Genomic DNA, 22463 nt, shown 5'->3' with positions numbered 1-22463 from the left:
TCTTATTGCAGGCATTTCACTGAGTTCAGAGAAATTTAGATTGGTCTTAAGTGTTGCACACTTGCTCAAATCCAGGACACAGACTAACTCCACCCAGGGCTCAAAGGCACTGTTGTGTGCTCTTCAAACCTTGCTTCTGGCAAGAAGCAGCGATGACTGGAGAGCTCTGCTCGTGTGCTCAGAGTCCGAAAGATCCCCACACCCTGTATGCAGGCTGCTGATTTCTAGCTGGGTGATCCAGGGGCATCGCCTCTAGATATCCGTGCTAAACGCTGCTCTGCAGCGGCAGGTAACGTCACTCTCCTTCATCCCCTGTTCCCACGGGCTAGGAGAATACAGCTCTCGCAGATGCAGTCTAAGCTGTATTTGAAGGAGTGCCTTCCTTTACTGAAGGTCCCTTCCTGCACCTCAGTAACAATAGGGTGGCATCCGCGAGGCCGTGCTGGCCTGCCACATGTCACACAAACAGGGCGTTAGTTGCTTGCCAGCAGTAACGCTCAGAGTATAAATACTCACTGCTGAAGAATAAATAGCCCTTCTCCTTGCAAAGGATCCTAAACTTCACACTCGATGTCATGTGAGTTAAGAACTTGACTTGTCAAAGGGAAGGTGGCTTTGGCAGCTCTTGGTGGAGACCAGGATGCACCTGGGGTGGCTGCACGTTCCCTATGGGCATGAATTAAGTGGCCCAGTAAAGATGTGCTCTTCTCCAGCAGCCTAGCCCAACACAGAGAATTCTGAAAACTCCAGAATCCTATGTTTATCAGCAAGCTACACAACATTCACTTGCACACAAGTGTGAGGAAAGGCTAGGGACTGCTTGTAGCTATGTCCAGCCTTGCAGGATGAAGAGTGGACTTGGGAATCAGGCTGAGCTTTATGATCCCTGTGATTTATTTTCTTTATTTTTGTTTCCCTTTCTTCTGATTTGCTCCTAGCCTGGCTGTAGCTTCCACCGAGTTGCTGGCCTTAGGAGGAGCTGGTTTCACAGTACTGCTGGGGCACCTCTAGCTCCATAGCTGTCTGGCCTGTGCAGACCAAATGCACGAGAGCTTGGACCCAAGCTGAGGTATGACCATTCCCAGACTCTCCAGGATGTGCGTCCTTGGGCAAGGCCCTAAGTCCTCTGCTGAGCATAGGTGGAAAATGAGCTGGCAAAATCTAAGCAATAAATTCCAACAGAGGAGAAATGCATTTCCAGCAGGGCTGTGAATGTGTGCTTAACTAAGTGACAGTACAGACATATGACCTGGAAACATGAAGTTCCTATTTCTTCCTTCCTACATTCCCTCAGAAGGACTTGGGGAGACCACCTGGATAGCAGTAATTGCTGAAGCGTGAGGAGGCACACAAGCAGAGATCAACCTCAGTCCCAGCTCTGCTAAGTGAGTAGGTTAAGGAAGGTTAATTAAAACACTTTAGAGATTGCAATAATACAGACTGGAATTAAGAGCGGTGTGCCAGACTGCCTCCGTCGCTGTCACAGGAGAGCTGCTTGGTGCTGGCTTTATCCCACGTTTCCGGAGGCTGTCGTGTTGTCAAACACTACCGTGATCTGCGAGTCTGTATTCCTAGATAAAAACGTGAATTCCCAACGCTTGTCACAGATGCCAGGGCAATACTTTGTGTTGTTAATACAAAGACTTAAAATGCGGCTTTGGAAAGGCAGCCATTGGCTTGCTGTCTCCGGTGTAACTGCTAAACCACTCAGCTGAGGGCTTTTCGCACTTGGGGAAAGAGCTATGCATACTCACCTGCATTTCCTCACTTTGGTTGTGTTTTTTTGCTCTTCCCCTGCTGCATCGCTAGACTAGTGCCTTCGTGCCTGCCGTCACCCGCCTGTGGGTCTGCTGGCACGTTGCTCTTGGATCACCCGAGGAAAGATCACGGCATGATCCAAAGCCCGTTGGAGTCAGGGAAGGATTGAAAGGGTTGAAATGCTCTTTGGTCCACGGTTTGCTGGGCATTGAGGGCGCAGACACTTGCGGTTCTCCGTGCGTTTCCCAAGAGGCCGAAGGTGCCCGGCACGCCGCAGGGCCGTCCTGCTTTTCTGCTGTCCCCCGTGGACAGGCTTTCTGACAGCAAGCGACTCATCGCTACTGATTTATTCTGTAAGCGCAGATGTATCGGGGAATACGTCGCTTCACGCTGCAGGTAAGAGGAACAGTCCCAAGCGTCCCTCTCCTGTTGAACTGAAGGTCAAGCGTTGAGATTTCATTTCCCCTCGTAGGTGTCTGACCCGTCCCTCGCCGGAAACCTGTAACACCAGCTCACTTGTTGCATCAAAGCAAAATTCTCCCCAAAGACCTGCTTTTGTAAGAAACCCTGTCATTCAGTGAGGATGCATCCAAAGCCCTCCAGTTACAATGATGCTGGCTATAGAATAATTCAAAGCCCTCCAGTTGCAATGATGCTGGCTACAGAATAATTCAAAATAACCCCTAGGGCTGTGCACAGCGCGAGCTGCACCTGCTGGCGGTGGCGGCCCTCCCTGCAGGGAGCTGGGCTGGGTTTGGGCGACTGTTCCTGTCACTGCTAGAACTAACTCAGACTGCGTTTCTTTGCCTGAATACAGCTAGAAAAGCATGCTCCTTGGACGTCTGCGTCTGGTAGAACGAATTTAAAAGCAAAGCTCTGCTCGGTGGTTGCAATGACCCTTTCCAAGGAGGTAGAGGCTAATATTAAGACAGCCTGTCGCAGCGGACGGGTGATAGCACTGGCTGGGAGGTGTGTTTAACACCTAAACCCACCCAAAATCCGCTTGCGTGCTCGGCGCCTCTCCGTGCGCGCGGGACCGGTGCGGGCGCCCGCGGCCGGGCTCCCCTTGTTCCCACCGCGAGACGAAGGGTTAAGTAAATGTTTTGGGAAGATAAGGTGCCCCGCTGACGAGCAGCAGGCTCCAGCGGTCTCGGCGGGACCTCTCCGGCCGTGATAAATGGGGAGGTTTTCAAAGCGGGCTCGGCCGACGCCGCGGAGAGGGCGGCTGCCGCGGCCGTGATTGGCGGCGCGGGAGGGATCGGAAGGTGTTTAATGATCCCACACTCGGCCGCAGCTTTTCTAAAGCCTCGCTGTCTCGCCAGGGGAAAATCCTCTATCAGCCTCGGAGGCTCGCGCTCCCGTTGTCTCCTTTTTCCCACTGAAACGTGGGAACAGCCACTGCCAGGGTCCTGATAAGGCCCCTCTGGGACTCTTCATCCTTTCACGTTGCTTTTGTCCCTTTTAGTTTTCTCTTTGAAGTGTGGATTAGGTGGGCTGTTCTGTTTGGGCAGCCTCAGTCGGGAACCACGTTTGGGGGAAACAGTGTATGTTAAAATAATAGTGATTTTTTTTTTTCCTTCTGCATAGCTGCATTACTCCAATTACAGACTCGCCAGTCGTTTGCTACTGTAAATATAAAATCAAATGACACCGAGGGTAAAACCCTCGGAGGGTTCGAAACCCTGACGTGACATCCTTGTGTGTGCAAAGGCCATTAAGGAGTTTTATCCTCCTGTAAATAGAGTGCGACAGCTGCTCATCGGACCCAACTCCAAAGGCTTTTTTTCCGGATAGGTGAAATACTTTGCAGTCCTCATCTCTGGCAGAAAAAAGCAAACAAGCAAAAGAAAGTGTCCTGGGCGCTGGTGGAAAGTGCCATTGCTCCTGGCACCGACGGGTGCCCGCGGCAGGGCCAGGGGCGAGCGCGGCTCCGGGCTGGCCGGGCGGCTGCTCCCGCGGGGAGATGAAAGGGGCCGTGTGTAACCCGGCGAAGGGACAAAGCAGTCGGGACATGAGAAGTATCTGAAGAATGTAAACACCAAGGTGGAAGGGGAATTATTTAGCAGGTTACGGGCTTAAAACTAGGTGCGATGGGATGGAACAGCGCCGAGACCTCACCCTTGCTCGCAGCAAAGCCCGGAAAAGCCAAAAAGGGAAGAAACTTGCAGCGGAGCGATTCCAGAAAACGTAGCGTGGGGAACCAGCCTCCCGCATGGGATGGACGTAAAGCTGCCCCAACGCTGCTGCCTGCTCGGAAAAGGAGCACGTTTGCTGGGACGGGGACAGGGCCACGTGCGCCGGCAGTGTGCGGAGCGGCCGGAGCAGCCTCCTCCTCGAGCGGCTCCGGCCCGAACCCGGGCGACTAGCCAAGGGGTCACTCCGGGAGCAGATAGGATTTAGTGGTCATAGGAGGGGAATGCAAAACGCCCCAAGGAATTTTGATTGAGATTTTATAACTCGCGAAAAATCTTTTGCAGATAAATCGGGAGGTGGTTTAATAAACAGTTTGAGAGATCTGTATTGAAACAAATCCCGGTTAAGTCTCGGCAGAGAGGAGGGCAACGGAAGACCGCTGCAGTTGAGGGATGTCAGGGGTATTACAGGCACTAAACAGAAGGCTTTCCAAAAATATAAACAAGCTGGGGAGGGGGTGGATTGGGAACCCTGTAAAAATAAGCAGAGCCACATTAAAAGGCCAAACAGAGGAGCAAAATCAAATATTGAGCATCAGGCTGCGAGGAAGGTTTCAGCTAACAGTGTCTGCCGGGGCTATTTTCCATAGGCGAGAGCGCGAGCTGGGCGAGCGGAGCCCGCGCTGCCTCCCGGGAGCCCGGCAGCATCGCCAGAGCGGCCCTGCACGCCGCTGCGGCCGCAAGCATGCTCCTCCCGAGATCAGGCGCTAGATAAGGGGGAAAGTATCCCTTTAATGAGTATCCTAAGCCCGTTAGACGCTAACCAGATGTCTTCCGCCAAAGATTTCCTAATTTCTGAAGTAATAAAAGGGATCCGTACCCAAAGGGCCGTGCAGTGATGCCCTGGAGATCTGGGGACACGGAGGGATCCGGGAATAGCTGAAAGACCTGGTGGATCCCGCACGTAGGTGATTTACGGGGTGTAAAAGCTGGGCTGGTAAAGCCTTGCTGTGAGTAACAAACTGCTGAGGCAGAGATGGGTCTGCGGTGATTTGGGACCAGAATCTGGATGGTTTCTACTGCAGAAATCTGTATGAGGGCTGATGATGTGGCTAAGAAAAGGAGAGGGGAGCAGGAGTCTTTTGCCCATGAAACGATCTGGGCAAGGGCCTTCAGGGAGCAGTGCTGGTGGGTGAGCACAAGGGTGGTGAGATCTGAGCACACAGATGTTCAGCCCACATCTGGCTGCAGCTGCTGGGCAGCATCTGCCCTGCGCCCTGCTGCCGAGCGCGGTGCCCAGGACCCGGAGTACCAAAATGACCTCTCTGGGCGCACGGGACACCTTCAGCCCCAAAACCAGTCCTCCTCGCTGCACCGATCAGTCCGTGAAGCCCATCCGAGCGCCACGCCGCTCGTCAGCCTGGCGAGGAGACCGGGGAGAGCGGAGATGGCAAGATGTGTTCTGGCCACTAGTGAAGGTACCGGGAGACGATGAGGTCCCCGACACGGGGAAACCGAGGCACGGGCCTGGGCGGCTCCCGGAGCCGAAGCCAGGAGGGGCGGCACTGACAGCCCCCCATCACGGAGGGACTATTTTTAATCCCCCCGCCCGGCTTTTCAGCGTGTCCCGTTCACACCCGCTCCGCGAGGAAGGATGCGGGGCAGATTACCAGCTGGTTCCTGCCCGCCGGGGCCGCGCCGCCCTCCTCCCCAAGGTGACGGGAACATGCAGCTGCCTAATGGTTACAGAAGTGTCTATTCTTTCCCGGTGACATTTATTGTGAAATATCTGAGTGGGACGGAGAGACATGCAAGGCTTTCGCGGCCTTATCAGGCGACCCTGGTCAGTGTCCTGCTGTCAAGGACTAAAGTAATTTATGTCAGAGCCGCAAGTGTTTACTTATCTGCCCCAGCGCCTGGCTCGGCCCGCAGCAGCCAGACTGGCTCCGCCGCGGCTCACCAGCTTTTTCCTGCCGGTGGGAAAAACCGGGTGCCGGTCCCGGCGCCGGGGAAAAACCAGCCCGGAGGGGGCCGTTCCCGCGGCAGAGCGCGGCTGGCGCAGGGCGACGGGCGGCATCCCGAGCCCGTCCGCCGGCCCCCGGGGCTCGGAGAGGACGGGCTGCTGCAAAACGGGGCCAAAGAGGGTTTTTGCATCGCCGTGAGCGGCACCAGCAGCAACCGCCCCACCACAGCCGATTTGGGGGACTTCTCCGGCGTTTTGGTCCTGCGTCGCGATGCCGAACCGGAGCCGCCAGCACCTCCTTCCCCGTGCACGTGCACATTCGCGGCGAGATAAATACGGAGCGGCGACAGCTTCTTCTCCCAAAGCCCCAGCCCCGCTATCAGGCGGGGAATCCTCCCTCCAGCTGGGACCTCGTGAGCACTAGATTAAAGGAGACGCGCTATCTCTTGCTAAATGAGCTGTTATGCTAAATTAGCCTCTTTTTTCCTTTTTTTTTTTCCAATCCAGGGCACTCCTCAGAAAAAAATATTCCCCCGACGTCGTATCGCTCCTGATAAATATTCCTGTGAGCTGTCTCCTCTCGCCACCCGGCTGGGCACCATCAAAGGGCCGTTCCCGCACGGCACCCCGTCCCCGTCCCCATCCCTGCCCGGCTCCGTGGGTCCCCGCACATGCTCCGGGCTCGCGGCGCTGCCGTGGGAGGTTGCAAGCGGCTTTGCAAGGTGCCTCGTGCTGCACCTGGGAGGCAAAAAAGTGCATTAGCAATCGGTGGAGTGGGAGCCCGGCGTTCGCTCGTCTTTTTTCTTTTTTTTCCCAAATACCGGGAGAATTCTTTAGTGCGGTCTGAAGGGTAACGCCTCATATTTCTGGCCTGCTTGGTGAAACCCCGAGCGTGGCAGGCAATAACGCGCAGCCCCGGGGCTTCTTCCGCTGCACTCTGACAGAGGCTTGTATGCAAAAGTACAAAAGCCCTGCTTAAAAAAAAAAATACGATATTTATTGTGCCTTTGATGTTCCATAAGAACGGTTGTGGCTTCTGCTTAGTCTCCGACGTCCAATTGACAATTGTTTATTAGTTTTAAAATAGCTGAAATTCATGTCAAACATTCCGCATGTTAGAAAAATGTTTATGAAGTGTTATCATAGTTTATTTAACTGCGAATGTTTAGGAAACCAGCATAAAATATAATGGACCACACAAGGCTTGGAGCAGCCCGGTGACGGTGGGCACGCTTTATGGACCGCGGCAGAGCGATGTCACCTCCAGCCTCACCGCGACGCCGGCTGCGTAAAATGTGAGCCAGGTACTCTGTTACGTGATCGTGAGGCTGAGAGAAGACTTTTTTTAAAAATTTTATGGATATTCCTGCGAAAGATTAGCAGAAGCGATGCTCATAATTGCTGCTGTTGCATGGCTGGGCTGAGTGCAGGTTTAAATGCAGGGCAGGCAGGATCTCCGCCCGTGACCCGCAGCAGTTTAGCTGGCACGTTCTGCAAGTGCCCCGAGAGATTTCACATGCAAGGCGTGAATATTCATGCTTCAGGAACAGTTACGGTATGCAAATATAATATACTCTGCATTAATATTTATGGTATCCAAACCGCTGCAAATTAGACATTGTATTTGGGGGAATTCCCATTGGCAGCCGGTTTGGATGAAATTTGGGTCCTTGTTTCCCCGGAGCTGCAGTCCCGGCCTGGCGGGGTGAGCTCGCAGCTGAGCGTCGCGCCAGCCGCTCTTCATGCCGCTCTTGGCACTCGGCTGTGGCCGGCGCGGTGATGTCCTGCACTTCTGGAAACGCGGGATGCAAAGATGCAACCTGCCCCAGGCGTTCCCATCCCGTGAGGACCTTCCTGTCCTGCTGCAACGGCGTCTTGTCGTCTTTAACGGCCAAAAGCGGTGCAGGAAACTGTCTAAAGGGCAAGTAGGGAATCAGCAAATTACTGCAGATGGAGAAAGCCGGCTAAGGAGCTGCACGGGGCCTTGGCTATGTTCGGGACCGCAATGCGCTAATGGGAAAATAGGGAATAGGGAATACAGGGAAATAGCAACCCCAGCCTGGCTCGGGCAGCAGGACCCTCCGGGTGCTTCTGCTGACGGCAGCTTTTGGGGCTGGATCCCATCCCGGTGGCTCCCGGGGTTTCTGGGGCAGCTGGAAAGACGGGAGCTTCCCCAGCGCGAGCCCTGCAAGCCCGAGCTCTCAGCGCCGGGGCGGGGAGGGAAACGTCGGGTTGCGCTTCCCAGCGCTGGGCAGAGCAGTGGGACAGTAGGAAGGGATGTTTCAGTCGTTGGGTTAAAATGCTTTTTTCCTCGCTGGCGAAAAGGAGCTCGTGCCCCTCTCTCTCTGTCTCGCAGAGCATCCGCCTTCCGAGCGCGGAGCCGGGAGGGACCGAACGGCCGCTGGCTCCATCCCCAGGCTGCTCCCAGCGTTCGCGTCGCGTCGCAAGGCGCTGGCTCTGCCATCGCTTTTATTTTTGCCTTCCAGCACGCAAGTAGGTCTGTTTTAAGCAGCTTTGCTTTCCTGTTGCTTTACAGTAAAACAGGGCTTTGTGTCTGTATCTCTGACATCTGGGGCCTGATCCTGGTTCCATGAAAAGGAAAAACCAAAAATCCTGTGGGTTTTCGTGGATGCAGATGGGCAGAGGGAAGAGTTCACCCCCCACCCCACTTCGCCCCCCTCCACCGCTGCTGCCGGGCCAAGAGTGAAGAGCGCTTTGCCCCTGCACTCTTTCTGTTCGTGTCACCTTAATCTGAACGTTTTTTCCCTCCAATCATAAAATTTCCACTTTTAATATTTTAAACTCTTATTTCTCATAAAACCTCCAAGTATGAAAATTTCTTTTAAAGAAATCTACCATTAATGTATCTTTATGATGTGCAGCTGATGCTCACAGCATGGGCTATGACTTTTTTATGTTCCCTACTTGTCCTTGAGACATTTTATTTTGACACCGTATCCTTATATGCTAAATTAAAACATATTTTTATTATCTGTGATGTGCCAGCAGACAGCAGTGCCTTAAAGCTGTTGTACAGCTCCTCGTGTCCATCCCGGGGCACCTTCCCCCTCCCCTCCACCCCGCCGAGAAAACGTGGATCGAGTTATCCCGACCGATGGCAATTTACAGTCCCCATTAACGGCCATATAAATTCCAGCGGATCAAGGCGGCTGCTCAGACGTGATGCTCGGGCGGTCGGCTGCTGGGACCCGCGGCGCGAGCAGGCGGTGAAACGAGTTTGCGCGGTCTCAGCGCCGCCCAGGAGGCCGAAGCGCGGGTGCCGGCGGAGGCTGGGGGTGGCAGTCCGGGAAAATCGCGGGCGGCCGATGCTTGCGTTCGCCCCGGGAAAGCGCTAACTGCATTGGCCTCCTTTATAATCCGTAATCTAATCTGGGGGGGTTGTTAGCTTGGAAAGCTTGATTAATAGGCGTATTTAGTGCGAAATCTTGGGGGATGCATAAACCCTCGCAACGTTTTAATGGGTGAAGGAGTCTGTCCAGGCGGGAACGCTGCTCCGGCTCCTGCTGCCGACGGCGCGCGGGCAGCCGCAGGGAAAAGCGCTGCCCCCTTCCCGGAGGCCGCGGTGGGGTGAGGGGCTGCCCTGCCGCGGGGGGGGCACCGCTCACGCCAGCTGCCGCGGCGAGGGGCAGCGGGGGGGTTTCCAGGCAGGCAGCAGGAATCCGGAGCCTCTCCAGGGAAAATGGCCCGAGCCTGGGGGAAATTCAGGTTATTTTCCCAATGCGCTCTCTATCTTCCCAGTGATGTTGGCCAAAGGGTCTTCAAGGGATGCAAAACTCAGTCGTTATGACTTAAACCCTGCCCGTGTGTGTCCTTGCACCAGGATTTCTTTTTCTTGGGGGGGTCTGCTTTATGGGAAAGCAATTTCAGCTCTCGTGGGTTTTCCCGCTGCTCCCCACCCTCGCTTCGCTTCCTACGTGATTCACGGCGGCTTAGTGCCGCTCTCCACCTCGCGCGCGTTTGCTCTCTTGCAAGCCAAGAAAACCTTTCTCTTTTTTTTTTTTTTTAAGGAAATGAAGACGAATCCTCTCCTTCGTGCACATTTTTAATGAATTATTGGTGAGCTCTCGCCTTTCATGTCCACGAGGTCTGTCAGCGGTGTTTGCTCGCAATTGATTCCTCCCGCCCCGTTCCGGGGGGGGATTTGGTTACGGCACAATTAAGCCTGACAAGGTTATCAGATGACCTTTTGAAAAATTGTAAAGCACTTTCCATCTTTTTTTTTTTTTTTTTGCAAGATAGATAGATAAAGCTGGAAGGGCTTTTTTTTTGGTGCAACAGCTGAAAAACGCAGCTGGTGAGACTGCCAGCGGGGTGTTGAAACCCGGCCCGAGGCGCGAGGGGAAGGGCAGAAGTCCTGCTTGCTCGCAGAGCCGGCGGTGCTGGGGGCACGGGCACGGGGTGCCACGGCAGCACCGGTGCACGCTGATGTGCACGCATCACCCCCTCAGCAGGGACGAAAGCAAATCGTGTTTGGTTTAAACCCTGCAGTGCAAAGGCGGCTGGTGCTATTTGGTCCTGGAAGATTGCAGGGGGGCGGCGGGATGCGGCGGCAGGATGCGGTGGTAGGATGCAGTGGTAGGATGCAGCAGCGGGATGCGGCGGTGGGATGCGGCGGTAGGATGCAGCAGTGGGATGCGGCGGGGGGATGCGGCGGCGGGATGCAGAAGCGAAATGCAGAAGCGAGATGCAGCAGCGGGATGCGGCGGTGGGATGCAGCAGCGGGATGTAGCAGCAGGATAAGGCAGCGGGATGCAGTGGGTGCACGGCAGCACAGTTGCTGCAGGCAGGCACTGCAGGAGCAGCACCACTCCCCATCGTCCTTCGCATCTCCTGCCATGGGACGTGGGGATGTTCAGTGGGACCAAGACGTCCCTGGCCACCGTTTTGCCCCGAGAGACGCGCTGCCTTTTCAACCGGGCCTTGGTGAAGGGGATGGCAGTGCTCATGGCGGTGCCGCCAGCTCGGCTTCATTGCACGTGCTTGGCGGCCTCTTAGTGCTTGGACTTAAAAAAAAAAAAATCGGGGCGGCGAGCAGCACCGTGTTTGCCTGGCCGGGCCGGCGCCGAGCAGGGCTGGGCGCTGCCGCAGGGCCGGCCGCGGGGCCCCGAGCCCGGCTGTTTACACCGCCGTATCAGCGGCTCCCCCATAAATCTGCGCTGCTGGCAGGAGTTGCCGGCGGCCTGGCCGAGCCGGCGCTCGCTGCTCCCCGGCACCTCATTTGTACGGGATGCTCCGGGGCGCGGAGCCGGCGCTGGGAGGGCTGCGCGGCACCGCTGGGTGCAGCCCGCCGGCCTGGCCTCCCCCGGCCCGAAACCCGGCACCTCGCGCTCCGTTTGGGAGAAAAAGGCCAAGTTTGCGCGTGCTGGTTTCTGCGTCTCCAGGGAGGCCAAACGCAAAGTCCCGGGTGCCGTGGGGGCCGGCGGCGCGGGAACCTGAGCGGTACCCGGGCACGTTGGCTGCAGCAGCCGTGCCGCCCGCTCGCCCGCGGCCCGAGCCCTCCCTCCCCAGCGCCCCGTTTCCACGTGTTTGCAGCGTGGATTTGCAGCGGAGAGCGGCCGAGCCTGCCAACGCCGGGGGGGCTGCGCCCGCCCGAGCTCTCCCGAGCGGCACCTCCGACCGCCGCGGCTGTGCCCAGCTATGTGCTGACTCGTTGGGTCCGGCCGCTTTCATCCACCCCGCCGCGCACGAAACACTCGCTTCGACTGCTTGTGGGGCTGACCAAACCCTCCCTCGACTTTTTTTTTGGGGGGGGGGTGGAAAAAAATGGGGTAAATGAAGCCGGGCTGTGAGCGTTGTGCAAAATCTTCCCGTGGCGGCACCCGCAGAAGCAACGCTCCTCTGGGCGACTTCAGAACAACCACAAACCCGAATCTCTTCTGCGGAGCTGCTTGCACCACTTTTCGCTAGCTCTGGTAAAATGTGCGTTCACTTGAGCCTTAAAAACCTCAGAAATGAAGCCGCAGAAGAGGCCTGGGAGTCCTCGGCGGGTTGGGTTGCACTGGACAGGACTCAGCCACGGTGAAGTGACCTCCGTGCACCTAACTTTCAGGGTTTGGGGGCATTTTGAGCATTACGACACTTTCCTATATTATTTTGCACGTGCAGATTTGCACTTTCCAGCAAAAATCCGGTTCCTCTGCAGTGAAACACGTGTGAGGGTTTCGTTCTCCGGCTGGTTTGGCCGGTCTCTGCCCGGCGGCATCCCGCATCCCCGCGCCGCGGCCGGCCGCACGGAAAGCCGCCGGCTCCGGGCAGCTGCGACGAGCAGGAGCCTCCGCGGGACGGTGTGAACGGATCATCAACGCAGCCGAAAATCCTCTCGGAGGAAACGGGCTGCTTCCTCTTGTTTTCAGGGTTTGTTTTTTCAGGTTGGAGACTTGCAAAATTGCAAGGGAGGGGGATTTGGCTGAAACTCAACTCTTGCTGCGGTGTTGGTGGGCTTCTACCTGCAGCGAGCTCGGACGCCCCTTTGGATCAGGGCAAACGTGGGACCCCAATTTCCAGCTTTCCTGGGAGGACTCGTGCCGCTGGGACATGCGGCACCGTGGGAATCGGCATCTCTCCCCTTCCCACGCTGCTGGTGGCCTGGGCAGAACAAGGAGAAGACCCACGGTTGCAAAATGAATTCAGGTTTTAACTTTTTTTGATTTTGCAGTAAACCGAAGTTCAGTAAATTGATTTTCATAGTAATAAAAGCTGAACACTCATAACCCCCAAAGTGATAAACATTTTACTGCTATTTAGAATTTATATTTTATTTCTAGCCTTTTTCTTGGATATGCCCGGAGGGGAAGCATTTTATGTGCAACTCTAGAAATGAACTGCGTGCAAATATTTTTATTTTCTGCTAAGCATCAAAATTTTGATGCATTCTCCTGAGACCCGATGCACTTCTTAAAAGTACAGTGCAGCTGGCAGAGCAATCGGGCTGGGCTTTTCTTTTTTTTTCTTTTCTGGAGAAAAAGCAATATCCGTAAAAACGCTGGACCCTGGGCACTGGGCAAATCAGACTGGATGCAGTAAGTCCCAGGCCGTGATCTTCAGCCCTGCTTTTCTTGATGCTCAGATAGAATCATTCAGCTTTTTTTCAGTGTTAATGAGCCCCTGTAATTGCTACTTCTTTCTGAGGGCCAGAAGAAAAGGCATTAAAGTGCCACAAGAAGGACCATTCGCATCACTCTGATTTTTGGACCCCCGTTTCCTAGCCCGGAGCCACACAGGGCCGGACCCGCCGGCATAACGCAGCCGGATCTTGCTGTTTGCGGGCTGATTTGAACCCCTGGAGAAGCTGGTGCACTTTCTTGATTACAGGGATTAATTAGTTGGAGCGTGAACAGGGATGGATCCACCTCTCCGGTATTTATAGCCCCTTTGGGAGCAGGAAACCCCGCAGGAACCGTGTCATCCCTGCAGCGGGACTGCGTTGCTGGTTGGGACGCAGTGAGGGCCACCTTCCTCCGACGGCTGCCCGGGGCAGGATTTGGGCACCGAGCTTGTCCGAAAGGGAATAGCTGGCCACTGCCAGGCTCCGGATGGTGGGAAGCCAGCGGCGCTGAAGCTGCCCGTAGCACAGGGAATTGCACGGAGCCGGCGTTGGGGTTGGCCCAGCAAGGCGGAGGTTCCTGCTCTCTCCCAGCTGGGCTTCTTGTCTTCTAAAGCCACACGGGCCGGGGCCGGGGAGGGTCGCAGCCAAGCCCGGCGGCCAGCGGATAATCTGTGATCCCCGGGGGTCAAGGACGCAAGTCCTTCGCTGGTGGGACAGGATGGCTCGGAGCATCACCGGATGATGTACAACGCTCGCACGGAGGCTTGGGAAGTCCCAGGGTGCTGAATCTTAAAATAACAATGCGATGATGGATGAGGAAACCATCGCAGGTGCTTTTTAGAGATTTCTGAAATGTTTTAGCTATAACTCTTCTCTCCTTACAAGTCCTGGGTGGCCAGATTCATGGCAAAAAATACAGCTGCCTTTTTATGCAAAGGGATAAAAGAAGCAATACATATAAATGATATTAATGCTCTCTAAAATGCCCTGGAAATATTCCTTCTGTAAAATAGATATGACAAGTACAGATGACATCTCATAAGGTGACCCAAATGATTCAGCACTTGGCGGCACATGAGTAATGTGCCCATCCCCATCTCTCTATCAGTAACCTCTTTATGCCGTGTAATGCCGCCCAGGAGGAGATGCACAATGTTTTCTGTGTATTTAAATGCGAAGGCTAGACGATGCAGATGCCAGACCTCAGGGAGCTCTCTTAACCACTGCAATGCCACGGAAAGCTGGATTCGGGTGCGCTGATGCCGTCTGCGAGAGCGTCTGAGAGACGTGTCCTTCGGCTCGCAGCCGCGGCGTCCCAGCCGGCGCTCCGCTCCCTGCGGATGAGGAGCTGCTGACGGGTGCTCGGCACGGGTCACCTCTGAGCAAATACCGGGAGCCTGGTAAATATTGGAGTATTCGTCCTCATGTTCATTCAGGCTCAGTTTAAGCTCTCTTTTCATTAGCATTTTACATTAAGAGCCACTTCTGTCTTACATGAGCGTAACGAGGGCAGGGTGAGAGCTGGAGGAACCTCCTTTTGCTTGGCACCCGCTCCAAAATTGCCTTCCCATCAATGAAGCCATGCAGTGAGCCACGTTTAATGAGTCAAAATGTTAATTAACACGCACATAAATTCGGCAGCCCTGCCTGGCTGAATGGCTGCGGCCCAGGATGGCTGGCACACACCGCAGCTGTGAATTCCTCCCCCTCATCATCATCGCATTTTCTGGCTCTCTCCGTCATTAGTTTTTATTTGATGATTTAATACCACTGTTAGCCGAAAAATTATCAGTGCTAGCGTCCATGCACAGCGCACTGCAAGTGAGCGCTGTAAAACATGAGGCAATTCCTGCTACGAAGATGTCACACAACAGAAGAAATATCTCCCTCATTTCTGCTGAGGACTGAAGGGACTTGGCAACCTGAAAGCCTCGTCGGCACCACTGGTGTAGAGCACTCGAGTCCTGCAGGAAGAGAAGCACAACAGAAAGGTAAAATGAAAGAAAAAAGTAGCGTCTCTGCAATAAGACTGGATATCTTGGCCAGAAGGAAGCGGAGCGTCGGCTCATGGGATTGGCATTTTGGAGAATATCTTCTTCTCATTGCAAATAAGGAGCATTTTGGACGAGTGGTGCAGTGAGTCTGTCTTGCACAGGCCACATTATATTTAAAGCAGGAAAAGTCTAAACACGGCTCCAGAGTGTCTTCAGCCAGCCCTTCTGTCTTTTCCTTTTGGATTTGCTTTTGAAAACAGCCCATTTGCCCCTGCAAATTCCAGGTATCGTGTTTTCCCCATCTGCATGGACTTCAGGGACGCTGCGTTCTTTTACCCGCTGATCTGGTGATTTTTATCCCATCACGCTGCAGATGGCCTGACTTAATGGTCCGAGTGAAACACAGTAAATTGTAAGAGAAAGGGTAGGACCCTTCAGTGCCAAATCCTCACAGATGCTTAGTTTGAACAAATATCTTCTCAGCTCCTTCTTTTCTCTCTACGGGTTAAAAATACCTTTGCTTGCATCAGTAATACCCATGCTTTACTGCAGTAACAGGTAAGTTGGACTTCCATTGGCTTCCTCGTGAGAAACCAGAGCTGGGCCCCACTCAGGGATGGTTTCATTCATTTTCTATCCTTGTGCCACCCTGGAAAATGCAGTTGTAACAGGGTGATTCACTGGGCTTAGCTGCTCAGGTGTGAATCCAGAGTAGCTCTGCTGATGCTGTCAGGAGGGCCGAGACGGGCTTGGTCCCATTGGTGCCATGGTGGGAGAGCAGAGCAGGACCGAGAGGGATCTCAGTGTGTGTCCCTGCGAGAAGGCCTACCACGTACAAACATGAGCGTGGTCCCCTCCCGCCTCCTCTGCCTCTTCCTGAAACGTGCGGGAACTTCTGGCCAAACCCCTCTGGAAGAGCAGGAGGGGAAACGTGAAAGCGCTGAAAGCCCTGCACCGGCGGCGGAGAGCAGCGTGCCCGCAGGTCTGCTGGCTTCCCAGCTGACACCGCCGCTTTCCCCACACGCCGACTCCAACGCTTTCCCGTGGAGCAATAGCCAACACGTGGCAAAGCCCGGCCCAGCTGTTCAGCAATGAGCTGGGGTGGGATTAGGAGCAGCTTTCCAAAGACGGAGGCACGTTCGGCCCTTCCAGGCAGAAGGGGGGAGGCGTTTGCAGGGCCTCACCTGCTTATCTCACCTCATGACACTTCTTATCAGCCAGCCCTACTCCACCCCACCTTGAGGACATCTCCAGGCATCTCTGTACTCCGTAACCCAGCCAAAAAGGGTCATTAATTCCTAATTAGTTAACCCTTTGTGGTGGTCCCGTGCATTCTTGCCATGCATTGTGTGTAGCCGTCAGCGTGCCCGTTGACGTGGTCCCATGCGGTTGAGCTCCCGGAGGAACGAGCGGAGCTGCGGGAGTGCCGGGAGCAGGTCTGGGCCTCAGCAAAGGTCACAGAGCCCCAGAGGATGGGGCCGGGGGGCCCTGCAGCCCAGCCACAGCTCGGCAGGTGGGTCGCGGTCACGCCGCAGCATGCCCGGGCTGCACCGGACTTGGGGAATGGCTACGGGACCCTCGGGGTGCAAATGGCCTTTTCCCCAGAGCTGCGCCTGGAAGGAGTCCACCCGCAGCCAAGGATGGAGCCGCATTTTGTGTGCAGAAGTGAAGGGATACTTTAATGTGTCTTCTTCTCATGAGTGGATCATGCCAGCAAGCGTGGTTGAAGGCACTGGTGGAAATCAGAGCAGGATACTCACAACGATGGGTCACAGAGGACTACAAAACAGAGCCCAGAAACTACCCAGGTGACTTTCCATTCCCATCAGGATTCATTCAACAAACCCATATCAGTTTAAATTTGAGGGGACCCAGGATCAATCACCACCGGGAGGAGTGTTTGACAGGGACACTGGAGCCTCTGGGTGGGCTCAGAATGGTTGCTTTTCTTTGGTAATTAGGAAAGATTACACAAATGATTAAGCCTTTATTTACCATTCAGTGACTCCGGTTTACAGAGCCGGAGTGCTAATCTGTCATGCCCACGCTCTCCAAACTCCCCCTGCACGGCAGGAGCAGAATTGGGCTTCAAAAGGGACGTTTGGAGAAGGATCAGGGCTGGAGACTTCTGTCCCACTGGACTCCAGCACTGATTCGGTTCAGGCTTTTCACGAGACCAACATTTTTGGTTGCGTTTCAGTAAACGGGGAGGAATACACCGGTGTGGCCAGCTCTGCACACAGATACAAACCTCTCCGTGACGTTGGGGATTCCTGTCTTCAAGGGGTTTCTTTGCCTCTCGCCTAGCAGGCAGCTGTGCTGGAAGTCAGTGTTTCTTACGGATAAAATTCCATCTCCTCTTTTGCCAGGGACTTAATCGAGGCCCCAGCTTCACCTCCGTGGTGTGGCAAAGCCACCCCCGGTACACAGTGCTCAGCAGCCCTTGGGCTGGTTGGGGCGGTGGGACCACCACCGCTGGGTTTGCCTCCAGGTGCTGACCAGAAAGGAAGATGGGATGTGTCCCGGGCACCGACAGCTGAACGGACACACAGCCTGGACAGCCTGTGCTGCAGATAAAGGAGAGAAAGCATCTCCCGGCGAGGAAACCCAGGATTTCTCCTGCTGCGAGTCTTTATCCTTGTTGACTCTAGATTTCAATCACCCAGCTCACAAGCCCGGGTCCTCACATCCATCTTCCTCCCTGCCGCGGGGTTTGGCACGGCCACTTATCCCTGCAGTATATAACCACTTCCCGGTAAAGTGTATCATTACTGCGGTCCCCCACAGACCGGAGGGATGGCGTGACGCTCTCTTTGGGGGAAAACCATGGTTCCCTGCGTTGCTTGGGTGCAGGGTGGTGCCCAGCAGGTGCCCGTGCCCCTTCCTCTGTTTTCTACTTCTACTTTCTACTTCTCAGCTCCACAGAGCTTTTCTGCTCTGCACGGTGCAAAGAGATTTCGGAGGCGTTTTCTCTGGCTGGAAGGGAGAGGGAAACGTTTCTGGATCTAAAACAAAAATTTGAATTCTTGCTTTCTGGCATCTGAGGAAATCCAGAAGGTTTGTTTTGTAAGAAAGAACATGCTAGAGATTGAAAAGTGATATGGACAGGTTAAATACAGACAAAGGTATGTAGAGAGTTTTAAAGAAAAAAAACACTTCAAGAATATTGTTAATTATTTAAGAATAAGCGCACTGACTGCTACACCAGGAGTTTTTGTGCATCGGACAGGAGTTTGGATCAATGTGGGCTGCCTTTGCACGGCCATCGGTTTCCACTCGCGGCCCACCAGCTCTGTCGAGGGGGACCTCCCGCAGGGTGGGGGCTGCAGGCTCGGTCCCAAAACGTATGGCCTCAGCTGCAATCTTCACGTAGGCAAAAAAAAGATAGGTAGTGCAGCCCCCGGGACACCAGCCATCCCTCCGCGGGACCACGGCATCGCTGCTCACTGCGGACGGACCCCCGGCACCTGCCAGGCCGGTGCAGCCACTGACCTGCCACCAGTTTTGTCTTTGCCGTGATTAAAGGTGAAATCTGGCCCAAATGTCAACTCTGGTCGAGCTTCAAGAAAGCTGCTGGAGCCTGAGGGAAGGAATGAGGCGGTGGAGAAGCGCAGGTCTCGCGCTGGGGGCCAAAGGCTGCTCTCGGCTGCAGGTGCTGGAGGGCTCACGAGTGCCAGCGCCGGCGGACGCGGCTCCCAAAATAGCGTCTTGGGGCTGGCGCTCGCAAGGCTTCACGTTTCCAGAGGTGTCGGCCTGATGCTTTGTTATGGTGTGTCACGTTAGCCTGTTAAGCAGGCTGCCTGCTCCCCGGATAAACAGCGCCGGGGACTAAACGTGCTACAAGGAAATTAATTGGGGAACTGCGTCACCGTTCTCCCACCGACTCACGGCCCTGCGGCCGCTCCGGTCCCGCTCCGGGAACAGCCAGGCATCACCGTCCCGACTCCTGCCCTGACGATGGCAGAGAAAAAGGGGATCGATCGCTTCTGAGCAGTGGGATCAGCATCACGACTTAAATAAGAACGGGGCCGGGATCTACAGGGCAAGGGCAGCTCTGCGCCCGACCAAGCACGACAGCTTCACCCCTGCTCCCATTTGCCCCGGCTCCTACGTGCTCCCGCGCGGCGAAACGGAGGACAACACTGGAGAAATGAGGGCAAAACGATCATCGAGAAAGGAAAGGGCTCTAGTATATATAGATACAGATTAATAAGTGAACCATTCATCTGATAGGGACACCGGCGAAGTTTGCAGGTATTCGGCCACGCTATAGTTCAGCAACACCACTTCACTTTATCTATTGCCCAAGTAACACAAACATTTATGGAATTACATTTTAAGGCTTTTAAAGGTGTATTTAAAACATGTTTTCTTTGAAGTGTTATCTTTGCAAGCTCTCATGCGCTGATAAAACCCGTGTTTAGCTGCCTCTCAAGGAGCGCTTGAGAACCGCTGGTTCCAGAGATCCTGCGTCCTCCCTGGACGGGGCCGGGAAGAGCAGGCTGCCAGCGGCAGGCCGGGAGCCATCGCCTCGCCGGCGGACGCGGTTCGCCCCGTGCAGCGTGCTTTGCCTTGGCCCTTCTGCACAGAGTCGCTGTGTTTGCAGGAAAGCAGCGGTGGGGGGTTTGTGGTGGTCCCAGGCTGCAGGGGAACATCAACCTTCACCAAACCTGCCCCAAGGCTCTGTCACGAAGCCTCAATCTCTACAGTTTATAACCAAAGCAAAGCAAAAGCCCTTGGTTTTTGCACAAGTCGCAACGTGCAAACGCCGATTCGCTCTCTGGGAGCCTTCAGGAGAAGGGAAATGGCGCGGCGAAATAAATGACTTCACCGCGGGATGGTTCCACTTAACGTCCCGGTCCCTCCTCCCCGCCCTGCCCCAAAATGAAGATGTCGTTCAGCAGCTCATCACTCACGAGCAGGCTCAGCGCAGCAAGCCAACGCGCATACCCCAGGCATTATCCCGCAGTCAGAAGACCTGACCCAAAGCTCCTTGAAATCGATGGACAGGCTCCAGTGGCTTTCCGCGGGCCTTGGAGCTGAGCAAATGCTGGCAAACTCCGCTGGAGCTGATGGGAACGCTGCTGGCAACACGGGCTGGCGGGTCGAGCGGAGGGAGAAAATTAATTCGTCAACCGAGAAGATTCTTCTTCTCTTGACGTTTCCAAGGAGTTTCTTAACAGAGGATTAATTAACGTCCCTTCAAGTGAGGAAAGCTGTCTCCCCAAGTGCCATTCGAAATACCAGCCGCTCCGGATCGGCCTCAGGGATATTGCACATAGCTCGAGGGGGTGTAAATCTCTCTCCCCACCTCGTTTGCCCCTTTTCTGCTCCTCCCTGGCTCGGCGCAGGCTGCCTCGCTGCTGACCTCCACCCTCGCCGGGACGAGGAATCTCGGGGCTGGAGGCTGGCCACGCCGGCTCCAGCCCCGCTCCGGCGCCCTGCTCCAGGGCTTTTCATTCATTTTCTTCCCCCAAACACGCCTCCCCCCCCCAATCACTAGGCACGACTCGTCTGAACGCGTGCCCAACCCGATAAGCCTTTGGCAGCTCCAGGAATAAATTGCTTTAATAAAAATGAAAAACATTTTGGGAGGGCTGTGGGGAAGGGAAGCAAAAGCAAACGCAAAAATAGCGTAGCGGCGAGGGCCCACTCGGAGCATGGCGAGCGGCCGGGCCAGGCGCGGAGGCAGCGCGAGAGCCCTTCACCTGCAGCTTTTACTGCATATTCGCTCCTGCAAAGAGCGCAGCATGGATACTTTTCCCTCCAGGCAACGCTGGAGAACTTGCTAAAACACTCTGAGAGACGAACGGGAGGAGAAAGTGGTGCATTTGGATCAAGCTCGCCGGGGAGGACGCGGGAACCCTTTTCGCCGCGCAGGAAAGGAGGCTGTCAAAATAAATCGTATTCCCAAACGGAGCTTTCGCACTTAGCGAACGAAATTTCACAGAGGTCTCTTTTATTTGTGCTTGTGAGTGAGGCACATAAATCACTAGCTAATACAGTGTGAGCTATTGCATTGCAAAACTGCATACACGACTTTTGAAGTGTTGCATCATATGAACCCAGCGGATTAGCAATTAGGCCCCAAGGCAAATCCGGCATTTCCAAAGATTTTGGCCCTAGAAGGAGAAAATAGTGTTGCTAGCACCGGCTTAGCAATTTGTACATGTAAGCGCAGTGCTTGTTTTAGCTGAGTCCTTTTTATTTACCTTCTGGGTTTCAAGGCTGTAGGAAACATCTTAGTTTCTCCTTTGCAGCGTAACTTGACGGAGACCTGCTTTTTCTTCCCCGAGAGTTGCTCAGACACCACTGCAAACTGGCTCTTAAAGAAAACCTTTAGCTGCGGGAGGCTGGCAAGAAAACAATGCTGAATTAGCGGCACCGGGTGTTTTACAGCTGGTTTCACATGCATTTTTTCCGCTTCATTCAGACTCAGGTAAATAGGCCTTTCCTGCCTTTTATTGCTATGAAATCCCTAAAACACCTCCTGTAATATCAGCAGTGGGGTGACAGGCGAAACACGGACCCTCCGGATGACGCAGGCTCCCCAGAGCCCGCCGCGGCACGGGAATGCTTTCGGGAAGGAGAGCCGAGCCCCGGCACGGGCAGGCGCTGGGGACGCGGGGCAGCGTGGCCTCGAGGGCTGTGCCGGGGCGTTTTCCACGGCAGCCGATGCGGTGAGTGTGCACGATGTGCCAAGGGCAGAAATGATCAAAAAGAATAATTGGCTAATGCCGATTTCTTCCTGCAAGCGCAGTTTTGTCAAAAATGGAAGCGGCTTGCGGGAACGCTGCGGTCTCAATGAACGGGAAAAGCATTGAAATACTGTTTTTAAGCCTGAGGTATTTTTGATGAATTAATTACAGAGGGATTAAATGGTGTGGTTGTGTTTTATTAGGAAATTTTTTCAGACCTACCAAAAATAAAGAGCTGCCATCCTTCCCACGTTCTCAGAGCAGAAGCGTTTCCAGGGAAAACTTTGCTAATGAAGAAGTCGGGAGAAATATTTCCTGCAAGAGTTGCTTCCATCAACACTTGCATCTTTTCTAATCTACAAAACTCTCTGTGCGACTGGGGCCATTTCCACGGGGCTATAATTCACCAGAAGGGGCTTTTTTACTCCTTGGTGGCTGCTTAAAACGCCAAAAGCATCTTTGGCTCTGAAATTTGCTTTTTTTTTTGGATGGGGAGGAGGGAGGGAGGCGCCAGGGAAAGCGGATGCCGCAGGAGGAGGAGCAGAGGTGGAGGAGCAGGAGATAGGGAGGACCGCTAAGCGGGGAGTTTCCCAAAGGCCGGGTCACGACCGTGCTGGTGGGAGCCAAGCCGTGCCGGAGGCTTGCGGAGGCAGCGGCATCCCGCCCCGGCTCCCTTCCCCGCTCCCTCCTCCCGCAGGCCTGAGCCAAAAAGGGGGCGTTTTCACAAAATTTAAGAAACGTCCATTTCGGCAGGCTGGGAGGTGGGCGGCCGCCCCCGGCACAGCCTCCGCCACCAGCCTGGTCCTCATCGCCGCGCGGGCAGGGACCTCCGTGGTGCCGGCGTGTGTCCTG

This window comes from Dromaius novaehollandiae, chromosome 16 (genome assembly GCF_036370855.1).
Source record: "Dromaius novaehollandiae isolate bDroNov1 chromosome 16, bDroNov1.hap1, whole genome shotgun sequence".
NCBI lineage: Eukaryota > Metazoa > Chordata > Aves > Casuariiformes > Dromaiidae > Dromaius > Dromaius novaehollandiae.
Note: the sequence above shows the minus strand (reverse complement) of the source record.